Below are 24855 nucleotides of genomic sequence, written 5' to 3'. Positions count from 1 at the left end.
GGAATGTGCCCATATGCAACAACAATGAGTTTGTGTTTAAATAAACTTGGAGACACAGACACACAATAACAAGACATACGTTTCATACTGCATATAGGCATATACATAACTACCCTATTAAGAATTCATTTGAGATGGTGAAATACTTCTGTTCTGTGGGACTGCATCAGACTCAGAGTCATCTTTATTTAAATGGTGTGAAACAAGGTAACACGAGAACTGCTGTTTTTTTGGACACAACAGTAGAAACCAGAGATGGACAAGGTCATTCAGGTCGTTTGACACCTTAAGTTTCTTGGCAGACAGGTTCTGCCCAATGCCCTGTGCTCACACTTTCCCCAGGTGGGTTTTAACAGATACAAAATATCAGGCTGCTGATACTCGCTCACTATTAGTTAGATTTAAAATGCCTCCGAGAAAAGAGAAAGAGGGAGCACACTTCCTTGTAAGGAAGTTTTGAACCAAATGACTCTGACAACCAGCTCACCACTGGCCTAAAAACCACAAGCCATCATGAAGGCCTCCCCACTTGCCTCAAAGACCAATAAAGAGAGCATCCCAGGCCTCATGAAAGAGTAGGTAGTTCAACACGGAGATGCTATAAATAAGTAATTCACTCCCAGGTCCAATTTCTTTTGTTGAGTTTAAGTGTTCAAATACCACTTTGTTTTATTAATGCGGGTGTCTCATTTCTATTCTCAGTTTCAAACCCGGTGGAATCAAAAAAACCAAACAGAACAACTCTGCATCTGTTAATAGGTCAAAGTCCATCAATTTCCCCAGTCTCCCCAAAAGTTTGTTAATTCAAAATATTAAAGAAAAATGTTCTATTGGTGTTCTCTCTAATTTGATTATTTAGGATACACAGCTTCCTAGCCTATCTTATTATTGCTGCTTTGTGTTGTCTAATTACGAGAAACCATACCTGTACTCCAGCTGGAGTAACAGGGCAAGACTCCGTTTCAAAAAGAAAAAGGAAAGTTAATGGTTGTATGTAAAGTGAACTCTACCAGTCTACGTGATCCACTTGTAAGGGAAAATTGGCTCTCATCCTTGAGGATGGATCATTCCAGTGAACCCCAGATATGCCTGAGTGATGGGAGAGGTGCTCAAGAATGCCTGTTCAAAAGCAAACACCAAGGTTGAACTTAGTTAGAAAATACCAAGGTTGAAATCAGCCATAAGAGACTTCTGGAGGCTCAAACTGGAAGGAACCTTAGAGATGGTCTAGTCCAATCTCCTGCTAGAGGCAAGGAAACTGAGGTCTTTGCCATTCAGACTGCTCTGGCACCAGCATGAACTAGTGGCAAAGACAAGAGTAAAACCCAGTCCTCCTGGCCCCCAGGCCAACACTTTACAACCTGATGTTCTTAAACAGAAGCCCCCAACCCTAGGGGATATACATTTATGTGCCAGAAAATACTCCAAGGCGAAGCAGAAATACGCCACTTCTTCCTAAATCTTGGATACTACTTCAAGGTGAGGACGTTAAACAAATGCTTGTTAAAAAATAAACATGTTAGACCAGGCTCAGAGACTCATGCCTTTAATCCCAGCACTTTGGGAAGCAGAGCTGGGAGGATTACTTGGGACCAGGAGCGTGAGACCAGTCTGGGCAACAAAGCAAGATCCCTTCTCTTCAAAAAATAAAAATAAAAAATAAACCCAGCTGGGCCTTTAGTTCTAGCTACTTGGGAGCCTGTGGTGAGAGAATTGCTTGAGACTAGGAGTTCGAGGCTGCAGTGACCTATAATCGTGCCACTACATTCTAGCCTGGGTGACAGAGTGAGACTATTTCAAAAAAAAGAAAGAAAAGAAAAGGAAAGAAAGAAGAAAAAAGAGGAGGAGAAAGAAATAAAAATGCATTTATTATTGCAGGACAAAACCAAATTCACATGACTTTTTAAAGCGAATACAAATCTCACAGGAAGTTGATGCTTGCGGCAGTGAGGTTACGTGGCCCACGGGTATGTGCTGCTGCACGTTCACTGCTAAGGGCACGTCCTGGACCAGCTTGACAAGCACACTTTTACCCCACGCTGCCTCCAATGGCCAAGAAATCCCTTCGAGGATCACTATGGCTAATTTCTTTTTGTCCTGACCCGTTTCTCTTGCGTATCCCTACTTAGGTAAATACAAGTGATTCAAACCAATATGTACTGGAATGTACCTTGTTTCCTGCTTCTTGCATAGAGGGGGAAATGGCCTCAATGTCTTAACATGTGAAACTTGAATCATATTTATGCCTTCTCTGCCCTATTCCTTTCGGACGATAGGCTCAATATAGCAGTACTGATTTTTTCAATTTAATAATGCTGAAAAGGAATAATTTAGGTCTTTTCACTTAATTCTACAGTGCTTTTTTTTTCTCTGTTGCCCAGGCTATAGTGCAGAGGCGCCATCTCAGCCCACTGCAACTTCTACCTCCTGGGTTCAAGTGATTCTCCTGCCTCAGTCTCCCGAGTATCTGGGACTACAGGCATCCGCCACCACACCAGGCTAATTTTTTGTACTTTTATTAAAGATGGGGTTTCACTGTGTTAGGCAGCATTGTCTTGATCTCCTGACCTCATGATCCACCGGCCTTGCCCTCCCAAAGTGCTGGGATTACAGGAGCGAGCCACTTTACCCGGGCTTTTTTTTTTTTTTTTTGAGACCAAGTTTTGTTCTTGTTGTCCAGGCTGGAGTGCAATGGCACTATCTTGGCTCACAGCAACCTCTGCCTCCCGGATTCAAGCGATTCTCCTGCTTCAGCCTCCGAGTAGCTGGAACTACAGGCAGGTGCCACCACGCCCAGCTACATTTTCGTATATTTAGTAGAGACTGTTTCACTATGTTGACCAGGCTGGTCTCAAACTCCTGACCTCCAGTGATCCACTTGCCTTGGCCTCCCAAAGTGCTGGGATTACAGGCATGAGCTACTGCTCCCTGCCTATAGTGCTTTTAAAAAGTATTTTTTTCTTCTTAACTTTCCTTTTCCTTTTTGAGACAGAGTCACCCTGTCACCCAGGCTGGAGTACAGTGGCACAATCTTGGCTCACTGCAACCTCCACCCCCCGGGTTCAAGTGATTCTCCTGCCTTAGCCTCCTGAGTAGATGGGACTACAGGCATGTGCCACCATGGTGACTAAATTTTATATTTTTACAGGAGACAGCGTTTCACCATGTTGGCCAGGCTGGTCTCAAACTGCTGAACTCAGGTGATCCACCCACCTCGGGTTACCCGGGCTGGAGTGCAGCTCACTGTAGCCTCAAACACTCCTTCTGCCTCAGCCTCCTGAGTAGTTGGACCTACAGGCGTGCACCACAACACCTGTCTACACAGTGCTTTTCGTTAATTTGCATAAGAAAGATGTTACCCAATTACATATTTACAATCTCAACTTACTATCACTCCCATGTTTTAAAGAGGAAGCACAGCCCCCAACAGCCCTTCATTTACTCCCTGTGCTGCAAAAGGAGGTACTCTTAGAAGTTAGTAAAAGGACCTGTAGTATGAGGCTTCTGAAAGAGTGCTGAGTGTTTGAACAATTTTTATGCTTTTTCCCAACTGTCTTTAGATTTCATCAGAAAAGCTAGAATTATTTAGCTAATTCTGATTTCATTTCTGTCCAGAGAAACAGGCTACAAAACTTTATCTTTAGAGTTCCTTTTCACTAGTTACTTTGTGATGTGCCGCACTGATGACTCCAATTCTTCACCTTTTTTCTTACTATGCATTTATCTGCATGATCTCACAGCTCTTCTTGTCAAATGGCAGAACGTACTTCCTTATCCTTTGATTAGGAATTTAGTCATGTAACTTGTTTTGGCCAATGAGATCTTAACAGATGTGGCATGAGCAGAGGCTTAAGAGGTGCTTGCATCTATCTGCTTGCTCTCTTTTGACTCTGCCATTACCAAGAGAAGAACACGTTCAAGCTAGCCTGCTAGACCTAGGAGCAGGAGGAGCGACAGATGGAGCAAAGCCACCCCCAGTCAGCCCAAGATAAGTGGGTGCATCCTGCCAAAAGCAGAAGTTGGATATTTTATGTAAGAACTTTGACGGTTTCATTCTACTTCTCCTGGCTTCCACTGTTCTATTAAAAAAAATCAACCGTTACTCTTACTGTTTCTCTCTGGCTCCTTGAAAGATTATTTTCTTTGATTTTTTTTCAGCAGTTTCACTGGGATATGTTTAGCTATGGCTTTAGATTTATATTTCCTGAGGTTTTGAATGATTCTTACATCTATGGCTTGATATCTCTCTGGGATTTAAAAAAATTTTTTTTTTAATTCTAGAGCAACTGTTGTTGCTCTGGAATTCAGAATAGATATGATCTTCCACTTGCAAATTCTCTTTTCATCTGAGTCAAATCTGCTAATAAATGCATCCACTGAGTTCTTAATTTCAGTTCTTGCATTTTTTTACTTCTAAAATACAATTTGATTCTTTTCATGTTTCACGTTTCGAATCTGTCAAAATTCTTATCTGCTTTTTAAAAATTTACTGAACTTCTAAAATCTTATTTCATGCTCCATTATCTGTAGATTTATTTCTCTTTTTAACTATTTCTCTTGGGTTTTTGTGGGTTTTTGGCCATGTTATGTTGTCGCCTCCAGTGACTGGTTAATTTTTGTCATACATGGCACATAAGATGTGAAAGATGGTAAAGATTATTTTAGGTTTGGGATGATGTTATCTTCCGCCAGAGGGTTTTATATTTGCTTGTAATAGGCTATCCCAAATCACTTTGATCCGAAGATTGAGACTATTCCAAACTGATGTACATTTGGTTTACCCTTTCTTCTAAGATGTCGTTCCTTAGGGTCTCAATCCAAAGCTTAGGGAAGACTTTCCAGTGCATTCTCCACCCTTGGCAGCGCATGATCTCTATATTTTGTCCTCTAAGGTTTATGAGTTAGTGGAGAGCTTTTCTCAGATTTTTAGCTGCCTCTTCTGAAGTCAACAGCTATTTGCAAAATAAAGCAGCCACAAACACTGAGCCCAGCTCTCTGAGTTTCCTCTTTCTTCTGTATTTTAACCCTATAATCCTTCAGTGCCTCAGTAGCTATCTTATGTCATCAAACAGCATTTCCCCTCCATGTTCTCTGTTTGTTCTCTGTGGGAAAAAAAACCCAAAGTTATCACAGAAAGAATGAAATTTATCAGAGATGTTGAAAACCAAACACTTTTCAAGTAATAAACGAAAATGACTGCTAATAACCTAGTTTTATATCTGGCACCAAAAATTTTCAAAAGAAAAGTTAAAGTTAACATACTTCTAGATACACACAAATGGAGATAATTTGTCACCAGTAAACCCATAATAAAAGAAATGCAAAAGGAATTTCTTCAAGTGCAAGGAAAATGATCACATCTATGTGATCCCCATAAATCCAGAAGAAATGAAAAGCAACAGGAATGGGAAAATGTGGGTAAATCTATATAAAAATTGACTGTACAAAACTATTAACATTTTATAAGGCTCATATATATATGTATAGAACTAAAATGCCTGACAGTAATAATACAGAAGGCATGCGGGAACAGATAGAGTTAAAGTGTTCTGAAGTTCTGTTTTGTTTTGTCTTGTTTCTGAGATGGGGTTTCACTCTTGTTGCCCAGGCTGCAGTGCAATAGCGTGATCTTGACTCACTGCGACCTCTGCCTCCCAGGCTCAAGTGATTCTCCTGCCTCAGCCTCCTGAGTAGCTGAGATTACAGGCACATGCCACTATACCCAGCTAATTTTTGTATTTTTAGTAGAGAGGGGGTTTTGCCATGCTGGCCAGGCTGGTCTTGAAATCCTGACCTCAGGTGATCCACCTGCCTTGGCCTCCCAAAGTGCTGGGATTACAGGCAAGAGCCACCATGCCCAGTCCTGAAGTTTTATCGTTTTCTATAAAGAGGTAAAAATATGATTCTATATTACACTTAGATGAGTCAAGGGTATACTCTGTAATCTCAAGGATAACTCCTAGTAAAAGAATATAGAACTAACATACCTATGGGTAGTGGTGGTAGTAATTAAATGGTAAATATAATCCAAATGTATCCATGTCTAGAATCACCTTAAATGTAAACAGACTAAATACTCAAAATATTGTCAAACTGGATTAAAATAAATGCAATCCAACTATATGCTACTTTTAAGAAACACACTTTAGGGCCGGGCACAGTGGCTTACACCTGTAATCCCAACACTTTGGGAGGCCAAGGTAAGTAGATCATCTGTGGTCAGAAGTTCAAGAACAGCTTGACCAACATGGAGAAATCCCATCTCTACTAAAAACACAAAATTAGCCAGGTGTGGTGGTGCATGCCTGTAATCCGAGCTACTCTAGAGGCTGAAGCAGGAGAACTGCTTGAACCTGGGAGGCAGTGGTTGCAGTAAGTTGAGATCATGCCACTGCACTTGAGCGTAGGCAACAAGAGTGAAATTCACTCTGTCTCAAAAAAAAAAAAAAAAAAAAAGACACACTTTAAATATAAGAACAAAGAAAAGTTGAATAGAAAAGATGGAAAAAGAAATACCATAAAAACACAAAGCAAAATAAAGCTAGTGTTCTAGCATACCAATACCTTGCAAAGTAGACTTTAAGCTACGAAATATAAATACAGATAAAAAGGAACAAAATGATGTATAATAATTACAAATTTCTATATGTATTCTCATGAATTGAGACTACATAAAGATAATTTTGACAGACATAGAGGAAAAAATACACAAATCTACAATCATAGTGGGAGAACTTTAACTGTCTCTCTCAGTAACTGAAAGATCAAGCAGGAAACAGTAAAGATACAGAAGATCTGAACAACATGATTGACCAACTTGGATAATTCGGGATATATAGAACACTTACCTACAACAGCAGAATATATATTTAAATGTATGGAAAACATCTATCAAAATTGACCATGCATCCATAAAGCAGGTCACACCAAAATTCAGAGATTTCAGTTAATCAGGATATGTTTTTTGACCACAGTGGAATTTAGCTAGAAATTAATATGAAGAATATAACTTTAAGACCCAAATATTTGGAAAGTAAACAATAAATTTCTATTTCAAGAATACAAAGTTTCAAAAAAAGTCCAGGATCAGATGGATTCACAGCTGAATTCCACTAGATGTAAAAAGAACAGCTGGTACCATTACTGCTGAAACTATTCCAAAATACTGAGGAAGAGGGACTTCTTCCTAACTCATTCCATGAGGCTAGTATCACCCTGATAACAAAACCAGACAGAGACACAACAAGAAAAAGAAAATTTCAGGCCAATATCCTTGATGAACATCAATTCAAAAATCCTCAACAAAATACTGGCAAACTGAATCCAGCAGCACATCAAAAGACTGATCTACCATGATTAAGAAGGCTGTATCCCTGGAATGCAAGGTTGGTTCAACACATGCAAATCAATAAATGTGATTCATCACATAAACAGAACTAAAGACAAAAACCACATGGCCAATATCATACTGAATAGGCAAAAGCTGGAAGCATTCCCCTTGAAAACTAGCACAAGACAAAGATGCCCTATCTCACCAGTCCTATTCAACATAGTACTGGAAATCCTGGCCAGAGCAATTAGGCAAGATAAAGACATAGAGGGCATCCAAATAGTAAGACAGAAAGTCAAACTATCCCTGTTTGCAGACAACATGATCCTATGTATAGCAAACTCCATAGTCTCAGCCCAAGAGCTCTTTAAGCTGATAACTTCAGCAAAGTCTCAGGATACAAAATCAATGTACAAAAATCACTAGCATTCCTGTACACCAACAACAGTCAAGCTGAGGATCAAATCAGGAATACAATCCTGTTCACAATTGCTCTCTCCCCACCCCCGCCCCACACACATGAACTAAGAATACAGCTAACCAGAGAGGTGAAAGATCTCTACAAGAAGAACTATAAAACACTGCTCAAAGAAATCAGAGATGACACAAACAAATAAAAAAACATTCCATGCTCATGGATAGGAAGATTCAATATTGTTAAAATAGCCGTACTGCCCAGAAGATTCAATGCTATTCCTGATAAACTACCAATGACATTCTTCACTGAACTAGAAAAAAACAATTTTAAAATTCATATGGAACCAAAAAAAGAGACAGTATGGCAATTCCTCAAAGACCTAAAGACAGAAAAACCATTCAACCCAGCTATCCTATTACTGGGTACATCCCGAAAGGAATATAAATCATTCTACCATAAAGAAACATGCATGTGTTATGTTCATTGTAGCATTATTCACAACAGCAAAGATGTGGAACCAACCTAAATGCCCATCAATGGGAGACTGGATAAAAAAAGTGTGGTACATATACACCATAGAATACTATGCAGTCATAAGAAAGAACAAGATCATATCCTTTGCAGGAACATGGATGGAGCTGGAGGCAATTATCCTTAGCAAATTAACACAGGAACAGAAAACCAAATACTGTTCTCACTTGTAAGTAGGAACTAAATGATAAGAACATAAGGACAAATAGAGGAGAACAACACAGACTGGGGCCTACTTGAGGAAGAAGAGTGAGAGGAAGGAGAGGAAAAATAACTAATGGGTACTAGGCTTATCTTATCATTAAATATGACAGCTGATGTTTGTTTTATTTTTGTAGTCACTATTATATAGAGAAGCTTTGTTTGTATCTTAAATAATCATAAATAGGAATTAAATTTTACTATATTTTTTCAGAGGTCTTCCTTCTGTATCTATCAACAATACCTGGGTAATAAAATAATCTGTACAATAAACCCCCATGACCGAAGTTTACCTATGTAACAAACCTGTACATGTACCCAGTGAACTTAAAATAAAAGTTAAATTAAAAAAAAGAAAAGAATACAAAGTTGGTTTAAAATTTGAAAATTCACCAATATAATTCACTGCATTAATAGAAATAAAGGAGAAAAATTATAGTTCGTTGATAGATACAGAAAGAAGACCTCTGAAAATTTTTAGTAAAATTTAATATCTATTTATGATTCTTTAAAATACAAACATCAAAACATCTCTATATAATAGTGACTATGAAAAACAAACAAAACAACAACTATCATATTTAATGATAAGACAATGAACATTTTCCCTGTGAGATCAGGGTAGAGACAGGGATTCCTGCAATCAACACCTACTTAACATCGTATTTCATTTCCTAGCCACTGCAGTAAGGCAAGGGGGGAAGGTACAAATTACCACAATAATAATCGATTCAAGCAAGAATTACTAACAGTGTCAAAGTATTGTTTCACAAGTTTATTAATTACAAAGGCAAAAGAAAAGTTTATAAGGGAGAAATCTGGCAAGCACCATCCTAACCAAGTGATAAAAATTAACATCACCAATAATAGGTCACATCATGTGCCTCCTGTTGTGATGACTGAGAAATACATGTTGTCACATAAAAAATTTTTCTTCCAAGAATGTTTATCTTGAATATAAGTATCAAGTGTCCATCAGACAAATCCATATTATTTGATATTCTGCGTAACCAGTGGTCTTTAAAATTGTCAACATTATGACAATTTCATAATTTGGAGCACTGTTCTAAAGAATTTAGGGGTGGAATGTCATGTTATATGCAACTTTTGTGACTTAAATAATTCAGCAAAATATATGTACTCATCTATCTATCTATCTATCTGTCTATCTATCTATCTGTCTGTCTATCTATCTATCTGTCTGTCTCTCTGTCTGTCTGAAAGATATAAAGAGGGTTCACACACAAAAAACAAATTAGCAAAATGTTAATAATTGAAACAGGGATCAGCAAACTATAGCCCACAGGCCAAACTGGGCTGAAACCTACTTGAAAACTCATAAAGTTTTGTTATAACACAGCCATGCTCATTCATCTAAACATTATCTGTGGCTGTTTTTTACTACAACAGCAGAGTTGAGAAGTTTTTATTATGTTATTAAAAAGACTGACTTCCATCTTAGTTTCTCTCTCTTTATCTTTCTCACTCTCTAACTCTCTAGTTTGCTAGAACTCTCATGCACAGCCAGTGGGGGTATAAATTAATATGGTCACTCTAGAAAGTTACCTGGATGTATCTACTAAAGCTGCATGCGCGTGCACACACACACACACACACACACACACACCCTCCTATGACTCCTATGTAAATGCATTCATACCCATTAGAAATGTGTTCACAACAAAATCATGTACAATATGTATCATTTGCAAACACATATCAAGATTTGCAAAAAGTCAATGTCCTAGACTACCAAAAAAGGTCTCAACAGTTACCAAGATATTGATATAAACCCGTCTCTGATCGCAAAGCATTAAAAATACAATTCAAGAACAAAAGCGAACCTTCCCCCACCCTGGGTTATTGTATGTTTGTAACAAAAGAAAAAAGAAAACAAATATTTAAATAATGGGGGTAATGGGACAAGAAAAATCAAATATAAATTAGAAAAATGTTCCAAACTGAAAGATAGTAAGAGGGTTACATATGCTAATTTCTAGATACAACTATGATGGAACTTAAGTGAAGTGCAATCATCTCAGATGCACTTGTTAGAAAAGAAAAGATTGGAATTCAATGATGTAAATGTTCAACATACAAAGGTAGAAAAAATTAGAAGAGTAAACAACATGAATAGAAGAAAGTATCATTTGAGATCAGAATTTAATAAAACAGGACATAGAAGCAAAGTTAATTTAATTAGTATCTATACTCCTTCTGAAATGCACAAAGATTTTCAAATGCATTGCCTTTCCTATTTTCCACATTATTATCTAGTACGTTTTTTTCATCTTGCTTATAAGCAATCCCCAACAAATCACTCCTTACTTAGACAATATTGTTGATTTCCTGGACTATTATTGCTTCTTGCATCCCATTTCCGTTTGCAATCAATTGTTCTCTTACTTAAATATATTCTTTAGTAGTTAAGTTCTGTGAGTAAACTCATAGTCTTTTGTGTGTGTATATCTGAACATGGCTTCATTTCAGCTTTGGTCTTGAATGATGGTTTAGTTTAGTAATGAAATTCGATTATTTCCTCTGGTGTTCTAAATTCTTTTTTGCAGATAAAAAGTGATACTAATCTAATCTTCATAGAGAATCTCTTCATAAAAAGCACAGTTGACCCTTTAACAACATGGGTTTGAACTGCATGGGTCCACTTATATAAAGATTCGTTTCAATAAATATATTGGAAAATGTTTTCGAGATTTGAAATAACATGAAAAAGTTGTAGATGAACCATAGAAATATTAAATATTTGTAGATGTAGCCTAGAAATATAAAAAAATTAAGAAAAACTTAGGCATATCATGAATGCATGATGTGTGTAGATAGTAATGAAAGGCATACCTGTAGCCTCTAATACGATTTGAGAAAAAGCGAAGTCATACAACACCTTAAAGCAAAAGGAAGAAGAAAAATCTAAAGCTGGAAAATTTAATGCCAGCAAAGGATGGCTCGATAATTTTAGAATGATGTTTGGCTTTAAAATGTCAAGATAACAGAGAAAGAGCTTCTGCCAACCAAGAAACAGCAGATGAGTTCCCAGACACCATTAAGAAAATCATTGTTAAGAGAGGGTATGTACCTGAACAGATGTTCAATGCAGACAAAAGTGTCCTGTTCTGGAAAAAAATGCCACAGAAGACATTTATTAGTAAGAAAAAGATGTGAGCACCAGAATCTAAAGCAGGAAGGGATAGGCTATGTCTACTGTTTTGTCCCAATGTAGTAGGGTTTTTCATCAGGATTGCCCTTCCATAAGGCTGCTGAGCCTTGAAGGGAAAAAGATAAACATCAGCTGCCAGACTTCTGGCTGTTCAATAAGAAGGCCGGTCAGTTTGTGGACAGACATCCACTAAATAGCTTGCTGGAATTTTTGCTGAGATTGCAATTGCTTTGAGTCTATAGATCAAGTTGGGAAGAACTGACATCTTGATAATATTTAATCTTCCTATCCATGAACATGGAATATCTCTTCATTTATTTAGTTCTTCCTTGACATCTTTAATCAGAATGTTGTAGTTTTCCTCATATTCCTCACGTGTTTTGTTAGATCTATACCTAAGTATTTCATTTGGGGAGGAATGAATGTAAATGGTATTGTGTTTTTAATTTCAAATTCCATTTGTTAATTACTTGGATATAAAAAAGTGATTGACTTTCGTGTATTAACCTTGTATCATGCAATCTTGCTACAATCTATTTTTAGTTCCAGGAGGGTTTTTTTGGTCAATTCTTTCATATTTTTTAAATAGACAATCATGTCATCTGTGAAGAAAATGTAATTCTTCCTTCCCAATCTGTACACTTTCTCTTTTCTTTTCTTATTTTATTGCATTAGCTAGGACTTCAGTAAGATGTTGAAAAGCTGTCTGGTTATTTTTAATCAATAAACCAGAAAGTCTTATTTTGGTAAACAAATTGTTCTTCCTTGTGTCCTAGTAATTAAAAAATTATCTAAAGTTAAAGGCCTTTAATCAGGACCTGCTTTACACTAGAAGCTTACAAAGAGAAAGGGGAGGGGTGACTCATTCTCTATTTTCTCTCCTTATGCTTCTCTAATGCTTACCCCCTACTCCTTGACTAAGTTGATTTCTAGATCCTCAAAGTGGAGTGGGGTATCCTGGTGCTAGTTTTCTGGGAAAGGAGAAAGGTCTGGCAGAAGATGTTTTGCTTTACATGATCTGTTTTGCATGATTTCATGTACTTTAGTGCTGATTCTTCTATTTGGGAGCAGTTTGAGTTTTTGAGTCGCCAATGAAATTCCACATTGTAGTTTTAACAGAGGCAACACTAATGCAACCTGCCCTCACTGGCTGTCCCTAGCAGTTTATCATGCAATCTTTTATTGCTTGGTTCCCCTCATATTGGCAGGCCTCCATCTTGGGCAGGCTCCCTTCAAGTTGACCCCTGTTCATGAGTTGGCAGTGCCTATTTAGCCCTTAGGAAACAACATATATTTTCCAAGCCAAATGAAGAAGTATTCCAAATATCACTCTTCCTTCTGGCCTTGCCTGGCACCTGCAAGTGGTTATAGTCAAAGCCTTCTTGAGATTGAGTAAAAAACCGGTCCCTGTGTTTCCCCAAATTCAAGGGGACGATCTGAGATTCTCCAAATGATCTTCTCAAAACCCCTTTTAGTAGACTTAAGCGGACTCTTCCCCACTCCAACACACACACACACAAATGTGAAAAGATAAAAAATACCCCAGCCTTTAACTAATTTTTCCTGAGAAATGCTCTCCTGGCTTCTTCAGCTCAAACCTTTAAACTATTAAAGTAGGTTTGGCCTCAGTTGTCAGTGGTTTTTAGCACTTCCTTCCCACATATGCATAGGTAGTTTTCTGGTGGCTTTCCTTGTAATGAGAGAGTACTTGCCCCCTAATATTTTGTTATTGGCCAGTAAGACAGACATCAGAGAGCAGAAATTGGCCAGGCCCAGTGGCTCATGCCCGTAATCCTAGCACTTTGGGAGGCTGAGGCAGGTGGATCACGAGGTCAGGAGTTCAAGAGCAGCGTGGCCAAGCTGGTAAAACCCCGTCTCTACTAAAAATACAAAAATTAACGGAGAGTCGTGGCAAGCTAATCCCAGCTACTCGGGAGGCTGAGGCAGGGAACTGTTTGAACCTGGGAGGTGGGAGGTGGAAGTTGCAGTGAGCCAAGATAGTGCCACTGCACTCCAGCCTGGGCAACAAAGCAAGACTCCATCTCATACACACACACACACACACACACACACACACACACACACACAGCAATTAAGACAAAGTTCCATTATAACATTCAATTACATACAGTTTCTTTCTATTTTTAAGAAAGTCTATTTTTCTCTGGTGTGCTGTAGTATTTTTCTCTGGAAACACACCACTCCAACGTGTTTAAGTGTGGATTCATTGTTATCCTATTCATAACTTGGTGTGTATCTGCATGTCTTTCTTTGATCTGGGAAATATTCACCCATTATCTCCTCAAATACTGCCTCTCTTCAAATAATGTTCCTTGTATGCAGAACTCCTATTAGACATATGTTGGGCCTCGTGATTCAGTCACCTATGTTTCTTTTAATATTTGGGCATAATTTCCCCCATATCTTGTTCCCTCTAGATGAGTGCCTCAGCACTATCTGACGGCACACAATTTTTCCCTTCATCTGTATCTCACCTCCTGTTTACTTATCTATTGCATTTTTAATTTTTTCATTTCCAGAGGTTCTTTTTGATTCTTTTAAAAATCCACTTTTTAACTCACAGTATCCCATCTGTCAATACAATCTTTGCTTTATCTTTTGTCTCTCTAACGATTTTAAACATACGTATAGCATTCTTTCCAATTATCTCTTAGGTCCAGTACATGTGCTCATAGGAATACTACTTGTTTTGTCTGTTGACTCCTCCTCACAGTGTTTCATTTCTCTGTGTTATCTGTACCGTTTTCACTGGTAGCTCATACTCAGTATGTCTCCCTCCCCAAGGGAAATCCATTATATCCAAATGGTGGAACTGTCCCTGTACAGCCTTTTTTTTTGGCATTTTCTTCTGTTAAGGCCCCAGAGTTTTCAGTGACTACAGAATAATTTTCATGTTTATTTCTATGCTTCAGGTTCCTTTGCACTGTGGGCAATAAAAATTTGGGCTTTATACCTGCACGTGACACAGGTTTAAAAATTTATTTTTTTCCCTTATTTAGATTTTCTCACACATGTACCTCATTCTTGGGTACCATTGCTCCAAGAAAACCACAAACTTCTTTTTTGCTTTCTGAGTTGTTGGGCAAAGTGCTTTTCTGGTCCTTTTTACATGCAAGGCAAGCCTTCAATATTCCCAGCTTTAAGAAGGAGCCTCATTCCAAGCTCCCCTTCTTGCACAGGTTCAAGTTCATATATCCTGTTCCTCTGTGAACGTTACAGTCCTGCCCATTTAGTAGTCTGCATTGGGTCTTTATTTGGGTTCTCTTTGGGGCTTTACTTTTTTAGTTCCTTCTTCTGACTCCACCTTTGAGTTTTTTCTCTGTTCCCAGCATCTAGGCATTTCCATTTCTATCAAGATAGGTGACTTATTATCTTTATCATTGCTAGTTCATGTTATTGAGTATCATAGAGAAGTTGAAGTTTTGGAATCAGACTGTCTAGATTCAAGTCTCAGCTCTGGCACTTACTGGATTTATGACCATGAGCAAGTTATCATCTTTAAATATAAGTTTTCTTAGTTGTAAAATGGGAGTAATAATAAGACCCAGCTCATATGATTGCTGTGAGGATTAAGAGATGTAATATACATGGAGGGTATGGAGCAGTGTATGGCACATATTAGAAGTCCAATAGTTATTAGGTATTATTCTTGTTATCTTTCTTATGATTGTCATCACCATTATCATCGTATGCATTGTCATGTGTTTATAAAAACAGCTCCCACCATTTTTTTTACCAGAAATGCTGCGATATACTTTTTAATCCCCAAACACGATTACTGCCATTGGTGACACTAACCAAGACTCCTTCCTCCCTAGCTCATGCAAACTTAAAAGGTACTAATCAATTTTAAATTTAGTCTGTGTAAACTATAATTTAGAAGACTGAAGTGTTTCAAGGTCAGTTTACGTATTTCTGAACTAATTATAAATAATGTGTATTGCCTTCTTTTTTCTTTGAATTATTTGAATCATGGTGTCCCTACATCAGGGCAAATGATTGAGAGAAGGCAATTGCGTATTAGTGACAGCGCCAATGGCTCGACTATCAAAGACGGGCTATTTGAGTTGAATACTCTGTTGTGAATCCCCTGGAGAAACAGGTCCTCAGAAGTGAGCAAGAATGAATGAAGTGGAGCATAATGAGGGAGGCTTTGTAGTATGGTCTAATGAATGACTCCTTGACATTCTCTGATCTCTGACATGACAGGCATATGGTGTTTATCAATAAATAAAAAGGATATAGTTACACTGAGGCTGAAGCATTCAGGGATTGGTAACATTTGGTAAGCTGGCAAGCTCTCTGCCCCGCTCTTTACCCTCACAGGTAGAATAAAACAAAATGTCTCCATAAGAATCTATTTATAGTATATGATAGTCTTTGGTTGTCTTTAGTTTCCCCAAAGAAGCAGTAGCTCATGCTCTAATTTGCATCCATGGACGCATGTTAGTGTATTATCTAAATGACACTTTGAGGTAATCACAAACAGTCCTTAGAACTTTCAATGCACAGATTCTTTTTAAAAAATTTTCAACTCTTATTTTAGATTCAGGGGATACACGTGCAAGTCTGTCACATGGTAACATGATATAACTCTGAGATTTGGGGTGTAGATGATCCCGTCACCCAAGCAGTGAGCATAGTGCGCAATAAGCAATCCCTCAGCCTGCACCCCACTCTTTCCTGCCTGCCTCCAGCAGTCACCAGTGTCTACTGTTTCCATCTCTATGTCCATGTATACTTAATGTTTGGCTCCCACTTATAAGTGAGAACATGTGGTATTTGGTTTTCTGTTGCTGCATTCATTCACTTAGGATAATGTCCTCCAGCTGCATCCATGTTGCTGCAAATGACATTTCATTCATTCATTTTATGGCTGTATAGTATTCCACAATGTCTATGTACCACATTTCCTTTATCCAGTCCACTGTTGATGGGCACCTAGGCTGATTCCATGTATTTGCTATTGCAATACACAGCTTCTTTAAAATATCCCCAGCCTGAAGGCTGACACATTTCGTAAGACTAATAATTATCTGGTGTCTGACAAAAATAGTACATTGTTTTTGGTTTTGTGTTCTCTACCAAAATCTTAATAACAGGCACAGCTTGGTGCTCTTCAACCTGTGGCAAAAGGCGAGAGATACATTGACCAGGAAACTCCAATGGGAAGGGTAGAGAGAACAGGCTCTCTGTCTGCCTATTTTCTACATAGAGGCTGTATTTATAGAAAAGCAAACATTCTGTCAGAAACAAACAGTTCAACGCAAACAATCACACCAAATGAACCTTCAACGTGTCTGTAATCCACAAATTTGCCACAGCTTCTCAGAAAGAAGCCGTTACAACGGTGCCGTGCATAAAGCATCTGCTTGATAGAATCCTTGATATAACTCTTCAATCCTTTCTTTCTCTCACACTCCATTTTCAACCTTTAGGAAATGCTGTTGGTTCAAGTTTCAAGATACTCCCAAATCTCACCACTCTACATGACTTCTGCTGCCACTACCACAGTCTGAGCACCATCACCTCTCCCTCTGAGAGCTGTGAAAACTTTCTAATGGTCTCTCTGCTTCTATACTTTTTTTTTTTTTTTGAGAAGGAGTAGTCTCGCTCTGTTGCCAGGCAGTGCAGTGACATGATCTCAGCTCACTACAACCTCTGCCTCCTGGGTTCAAGTGATTCTCCTGCCTCAGCCTCCTGAGTAACTGGGATGACAGTTGTGCTACTATGCCCAGCCAATTTTTGTATTTTTAGTAGAGATGGGGTGAAACCCCATGTTGTCCAGGATGGTCTCCATCTCTTGACCTTGGGATATGCCTGCCTTGGCCTCCAAAGTGCTGGAATTACAGGCATGAGCCACGGCACCCAGCCACTACTATACTTTTATGTATTCCATACAGCAGGTAGAGAGATTCCTTTAAAAAAAGATAGGTCAGGTCAGGTCATACCTGTGTTTAAAATCCTACATTGGCTCCAAAGTCCTTACAATGGCTCCTAGGCCCTTGGATCTGGCTTCCCATGTTTGTTCCTTCCACTCTCCCCTTCTTGCTCTCTCTCACTTTTCTCAAGCCAACGGATATGACCCCCTTGCTGTTCTTCAAATATTCTAGACACTGTCCCTTATCCTGGAATAATCTTCCACTGAATTCTGGAGGGTGCATCAAAAGTGTGTGTGTGTGTGTGTGTGTGTGTGTGTGTGTGTGTGTGTTTCCAATCTCACCTTCCAGTGAGGTTTATGTCTCCAATTACCCTATTTAAAATGAGAGCATGCCCTCCACAAACGCACACACCCAGGTCAAAGGATCCTACTACTTTTTTCTTTTACCCTAAAACATGTATCATCTAACATACTAAATAGTTTATTATTACTATGTTTATTGTCTTGTCCAACTCTCTCCTCTAAAACATAAGCTCTATAAGAGCAGGAAACTTCTATTCAGTGAGGTACCCTTAAGTACCTAGGTTAGGTTCACTGACAAAATAAAGTGCACCCAGGGCAGGGCGAGGTGGCTCACACCTGTAATCCCAGCACTTTGGGAGGCTGAAGCAGGCGGATCACGAGGTCAGGAGATCAAGACCATCCTGGCTAACATGATAAAACCCTGTCTCTACCAAAAATACAGAAAATTAGCTGGGCGTGGTGGCGGGTGCCTGTAGTCCCAGCTACTCAGGAGACTGAGGCAGGAGAATCACTTGAGCCCGGGAGGTAGAGGTTGCAGTGAGCCGAGATCACACTACTGCACTCCAGCCTGGGCAACAGAGCAAGATTCCATCTCAAAAAATAAAAAATAAATATAAATAAAGTGCACCCAGCAAAATCTGAATTTCAGGTAAACAATGAATACTTCATTTTAAAATAAGTATGGCCTATACCATCATTGGTTTATTTATTGTTATCTGAAATCAAATTTATCTGGGAATGCTATATTTTTATTTGCTAAAACTGACAACTCCAATCTATAATAATGCCTGGCATCATCATCACAAGAAACATTACATGTGGTCTACTTTTTAAATTAAAATAAATTTGTTTTGTTAAAAAAAAAAAAAAAAGAAAAAGAAAGAAAGAAACTTTAGGAATATATTTAACCAATGAGGTGAAAGATCTCTACAAGGAAAACTACAAAACACTGATGAAAGAAATTGTAGATGACACAAACAAATGGAAAAACATTCTATGCTCATGGATTGGAAGAAATAATATCATTAAAATGACCATACTGTCCAAAGCATTTAGAGTCAATGCAATTCCTATCAAAATTCCACATCATTTTTCACATAATTAGGGGAAAAAAATCCTAAAATTCATATAGAACCAAAAAAGGGTGAAAATAGTTAAAGCAAGCCTAAGCAAAAAGAACAAGGCTGAAGGGATCACATTACTTGACTTCAAATTATACTATAAGACTACAGTAAGCAAAACAGCATGATACGGATATAATAATAGACACATAGATCGATGGAACAGAATAGAGAACCCAGAAATAAAGCCATATATTTGCAGTCAACTGATCTTTGATGAAGTCAACAAGAACATACACTGGGGAAAGGACACCCTATTCAATAAATAGTCCCTGGAAAATTGAATTGCCATGTGTAAAGGAATGACACTGGACCCCTATCTCTCACTGCATACAAAAATAAACTTGAGATAGATTAAAGACTTAAATGTAAGACCTGAAACTATAAAAATACTAGAAGAAAATTTAGGGAAAATTCTTCTGTACCTTGGTCTTGGCAAATAATGCATGACTCAAACCTGAAAAGCACAAGCCACAAAAACAAAAATTGGACAAATAGGGCTTAATTAAACTAAAATATTCTGCACAGCAAAAGAAATAATTAATAGAGTGAAAAGATAACCTGAATGAGAGAAAATATTTGCAAGCTATGTATCTGACAAGGGACTAACATCCAGAATTTTCAAAGGATTCAAACAACCTAACAACAAAAAATCCTCCACAAATAATCTCATTAAAAAGTGGGCAACAGACATAAACAGACATTTCTCAAAAGAAGAGAAACAAATGCCAAAGCTCAGCATCACTAATGGGTTTGGTGCATTGGCTCATGCTTGTAATCCTAGCACTTTAGGAGGCCAAGGTAGGAGAATACTTGAGGCCAAGAGTTCAAGATCAGCCTGCATAACAGCAAGACCCCATATCTAAAAAAACAAAAAAAAAATTAAAAATTAGCCAAGTGTGGTGGTGCACACCTGTAGTCCCAGCTCCTTGAGAGGCTGAGGTGGGATGATTGCTGGAGCCATGATTAAACCACTGCACTCCAGTCTGGGCAACAGAGTGATACTCTGTCTCAAAAAAAAAAAAAAATCACTAATTATCAGAGAAATCCAAATCAAAACCACAATGAGCTATCATCTTACTTAGTCAGAATGACTATTATTAAAAAGAGAAAAAATAACAGATGTTGGCAAGGATGCAGAGAAAAGGGAATGCTGATATACTATGGGTGGGAATGTAAATTAACCTCTATGGAAAACAGCATGAAGATTTCTCAAAGAACTAAAAATGGAACTACTATTCAAATCTGTAATCCCACTACTGGGTATCTACCCAAAGCAAAATAAATCATTATATCAAAAAGACACTTGCACTTGTATTCTTATCACAGCACGCCTCACAATGGCGAGGATATGGAATCAACCTAACAAATAATTGTCCATCAACGATTATGTACAATGGAATATGTCTATATGTACAATGGAATACTGTTCAGCCATTAGAGAAGAAGGAAGCATGTCTTTTGCAGCAACATGGATGGAAATGGAGGCCATTAACTGACGTGAAACAACTCAAGACACAGAAAGACAAATATCACATGGTCTCATTTATAAGTGGGAACTAAATATTATGCACACATGGACATAGAGTATAGAATGACAGTAGAGAATTGGAAGCAGGGGGAGGAGGATGATGAGAAATTACTGAGAACAACGTACGTTATTTGGGTAATGGATACTCTAAAGGCCCTGACTTCACAACCATGCAATCCATCCAGGTAACAAAATTACACTTGTACCCCATAAATTTAAACTAATAAAAAAATTAATTGGCTTTTGAAATTTTAATGGTATTTTGGGCTAACTGAAGATACCCTGACCTGTCTCAAGAAAAGTTTTATATCATTGTAGTAAATAACTTTAGGAAAAGTAAATGGCCAAAAACAAAAACAATGAAATGAGAAAAGCTAAGAACACCATCTATGATGCAACAGCACAAACATATGTTAACCGATATTAAGCATTATTCTTTATGATATTGGGCAAAAAATAACGGAATATTCCAAAACCAAAGTTGAAAAATATTTTGGAGAAATCTTATTACAGTGGAAAGCTAGAGACTGAGTTGAAGAGTGTAGCGTAATGTATTATTGAAGAATACACGGAGAATGAGAACCTGACCCAGATTAACCCACGTCCAGCCTCTACTTGTCCTTTCCAGTTAACTGTTGCCACTCACTACTTACCTGGTCTTGGGAGAGTCACAGTCAGACAACTCACTTTTATAATAAGTGAGGTATCTCGTTACATAAAAAGTCAGATAACTCACTTTTGTCATAAGATTTGTAAGATCCATTCTATTCCTAGAAATCTGGATTCTGTATACAAGTATGACCAGAAAGTGAAGAGTCTATTTTTACAAACCTACTAGGAATTTTATATGATAATAAATATGATCAGAGTAGTCACCATAATAAGCTGTTCACTTATTCCAAAGGTGATACCAGTGCTCCAAACATTTTCGGCACTTCTATTTGGTATTTTAAGAAATACTAACAAATGGTTTTACCCCAGCCAGTAAGAGGCAGAGCTAGAACCTGAGCCATGCACTGTGGCAGCACCATCTGTGATCTTAACATCTGTGCGGAACATCTATGGCTTTGCCCCTTTCACCCTGTGAAGACACAGCAAAAACACAGCCATTTGTAAGCTGGTAAGCTGGCCTCCACCAGACGCTGAATCTGCTGATGTCTTGAGCCCGGATTTCCCAGCCTCCAAAACCGTGAGAAATAAATTTCTGTTATTTATAAGCCACTAGTCTATGGTTATTTTTGTTGTAGCAACATAAACAGACTGAGACACCACCTCAGGCAGCTACAGTGTTAAACAATTACCACTGAAAGTTTTTGACAAGTGCCTGAGGAAAAAGGCTGTTTGCACCAAGTTCTGCATGAGTCAAACAAAGACCAGTTCTGTGAATGGAAGTTTTCAGGGAGCTGCCAGAGAGATAAAAAATAAAAAAAAATTCTGGAAACTGTGCTTTCCTGGGATGCTCCAACACCATTTCGCTCCCTCCAGTGACTGCTGGGCTGCTTTTTCCACACCTACCACGGCTGGGAGACTATATGTTTTCAAGGCTACTGTGGAGCTGGGCAGAAGATGAAAATAGGGTAAGATAAAATATTCACCCTCTTGTTATCAAGACTTATGTATTTTTATTTTTAATTTTTTTACTTATTTATTTTGAGACAGGGTCTCGCTCTGTCACTGAGGCTGGAGTGCAGTGGCGCGATCACGGCTCACTACAGCCTTGACCTCCCGGGCTCAGGCGATTCTCCCACCTCAGCCTCCTGGGTAGCCAAGACTACAGGCATGCATCACCACATCCAGCTAATTTTTGTTTTTTGTTTTTTTTGAGATGGAGTTTCGCACCCAGGCTGGAGTGCAATGCCTCGGATCACTGCAATCTCCGCCTCCTGGGTTCAGGCAATTCTCCTGCCTCAGCATCCTGAGTAGCTGGGATTACAGGCACGCACCACGATGCCCAGCTAAGTTTTTGTATTTTTAGTAGAGACGGGGTTTCACCATGTTGACCAGGATGGTCTCCATCTCTTGACCTTGTGATCAACCCGCCTCGGCCTCCCAAAGTGCTGGATTACAGGCTTGAGCCACCGCGCCCGGCCAATTTTTGTTATTTTTTTTTATAGAGATGGGGTTTTACCATGTTGCCCAGACTAGTCTCAAACTCCTTAGCTCAAGCAATCCACCCGCCTTGGCCTCCCAAAGTGCTGAGATTACAGGCACTAGCCACTGTACCTGGCCACTGTTTTTATTCAATAAAACACTCCTCAAACTGGGGTAAGCGTTTGATTAATTTCCAGAGTTCTGAAGAGGTTTACTTTGACAATTCAGTGGCGTGATCTCAGCTCACGACCACCTCCATCTCCCAGGTTCAAGCCATTATCCTGCCTCAGCCTCCTGAGTTCCTGGGATTACAGGTGCCCACCACCACACCCGACTAATTTTTGTATTTTTAGTAGAGTCAGGGTTTCACCATGTTGGCCAAGCCGGTCCTGAATTCCTGACCTCAGGTGATCTGCCCGCCTCGGCCTCCCAAAGTGTGGGGATTACAGGCGTGAGCCACTGTGCCTGGCCACAGTATGTTTTTAAACTGGGCAATTTAGACTCTTTGATTCTTCTTGACCAAGAAAGACAGATCATGGTTTGGAACTACTGTCCAAACCTATTATTATTATTATTATTATTGAGATAGAGTTTCACTCCATCACCCAGGCTGGAGTGCAGTGGCATAGTCTTGGCTCACTGCAACCTCCACCTTCCAGGCTCAAAAAATTCTTATGCCTCAGCCTCCCAAGTAGCTGGGACTACAGGTGTGAGCCACCACACCCAATTACTTTTTGTATTTTTAGTAGAGATAGGGTCTCACCATTTGGCAAGGCTGGTCTCGAACTCCTGACCTCAAGTGATCTGCCAGCTTCACACTCCTTTTAAACCCACGGCACATTTTACACTATCACATACAGCTTCTCCAAATAGAATCCTTTTCGGTTGAGCCCCACCCTTGCTTTTGACATGTGCAAATGGATAATACTAAACAGCTCATTGATTTCCATGTGAGAAGAAAAATCAGTCCTTTCTTCCTACTTTTAAGCAGCTATTTATAGTTAAACATGAATTTCTCACATAGTTCTTCTGAAATCTTCATGTTCTACCCCTTTCATCCTGAGCTGAGCTTTTGCTGAGCTAAAATATAAAAGAACACAAGTATAATCACCTAATATTAGTAAAAGTGTAGCAGAGAAATCAGGATACATCATAGACACAAATCACTTCAGAAAAGTTCTTCTCTGCCTTAAACCAGTAAGACATAAAGTAAGGTCATGCAATCTATCTTTTTAAACACATCTTGTCTGTGGATGAATATGATTAGAAGATAATGCAAACTTTAACCAATGTATTTTGGCATTTAGAAAGGAGTATTTTTACACATGTAAGATGGTTCCAGGAAAACGAAGAGGTAGATTCAAGTTTCTAACATTTCAAAAATTCTTCAAACCTGTGATACGTTACTAGTCAGAAGTATTTTATTCTTCCCAAACTTACCTTGGGAATTTAGCTGAGATGACGGCATCTCAATGTCAATAGGTTAAAAAAAAATACATAGACTGTAGATATAAAATATATATACTCTTCTTACCAAATTCACCTATCGTCTTCAATAAACACTCCTCAATTTATTGTAAGACTTTAATCAATTTCTAGAGTGCTGAAAAAGTTTATTTTGACAATTTTTGCCAATGTTCTCCTTGCTTTTATGGGAGAATACATTTTCAAAGGTCCTTATTCTGCCATTTCTGAAGTACTTCTCCTCTTATAATATGTTCATATATATATATGTGTGTATATATCTATGTATAGATATAGGTATAATATTAACCTATATATTCATATATATAAGTATATATATACTTAAATCAGTATATGTATATATATAATCAGGTTAAAAACAATTTTTAAGAAATTGTAAATATTTAATTCCCATAGATGTATATATGTGGGCCTAGGTTAATTTATTTTGTTATACAGAAGTATGATATTTGTTGCAAAGTATAAGGCAACCTAAGAAAATATTTATTTGATTTTTCTATGTGAAATTACTTGCTGATCTTTATTTGGTAAAAAAAATAAAAAATAAAAATGATAGTTTTTCACCCATTAAGTATGAAAGACAAAAGAAAAGTTGAAATTAGAATTAAAATTAGACTAAAAAATCATTTTTCAAGCTGTAAGGGAAAATATCTCCGTAAACATCTCCCAAAGATTAGAAAAATATCCAACTGTGCTGTTAGTTACTTAGCTCATAACTTTTATACCACTGATTCATCACTTGAATTGTCCTTTTAAGTTAGAAGAAACAC

At 38.2% G+C, this 24855-nt stretch overlaps 1 protein-coding gene across 9 annotated transcripts in view; it reads left to right on the top strand.

The window, feature by feature from the left end:
- STMND1 (stathmin domain containing 1) overlaps window positions 1–24855 on the top strand; it is a 382758-nt gene that overhangs the window by 341322 nt on the left and 16581 nt on the right. Inside the window, exon 8 of one of the 9 annotated variants that reach the window (XR_013533690.1) lies at window positions 703–24135. The exons of the other annotated variants lie outside the window; for them this stretch is intronic. The gene's annotated coding sequence lies outside the window, so the exon portion shown is untranslated. Of the gene's footprint in view, window positions 1–702; window positions 24136–24855 lie in introns of those variants that run through there. 9 annotated transcript variants of the gene reach the window in all.

The sequence above is a fragment of the Callithrix jacchus genome, chromosome 4 (assembly GCF_049354715.1).
Source record: "Callithrix jacchus isolate 240 chromosome 4, calJac240_pri, whole genome shotgun sequence".
Classification (NCBI taxonomy): Eukaryota; Metazoa; Chordata; class Mammalia; order Primates; family Cebidae; genus Callithrix; species Callithrix jacchus.
Note: the sequence above shows the minus strand (reverse complement) of the source record. Positions and strands in the feature narration are given on the sequence as shown.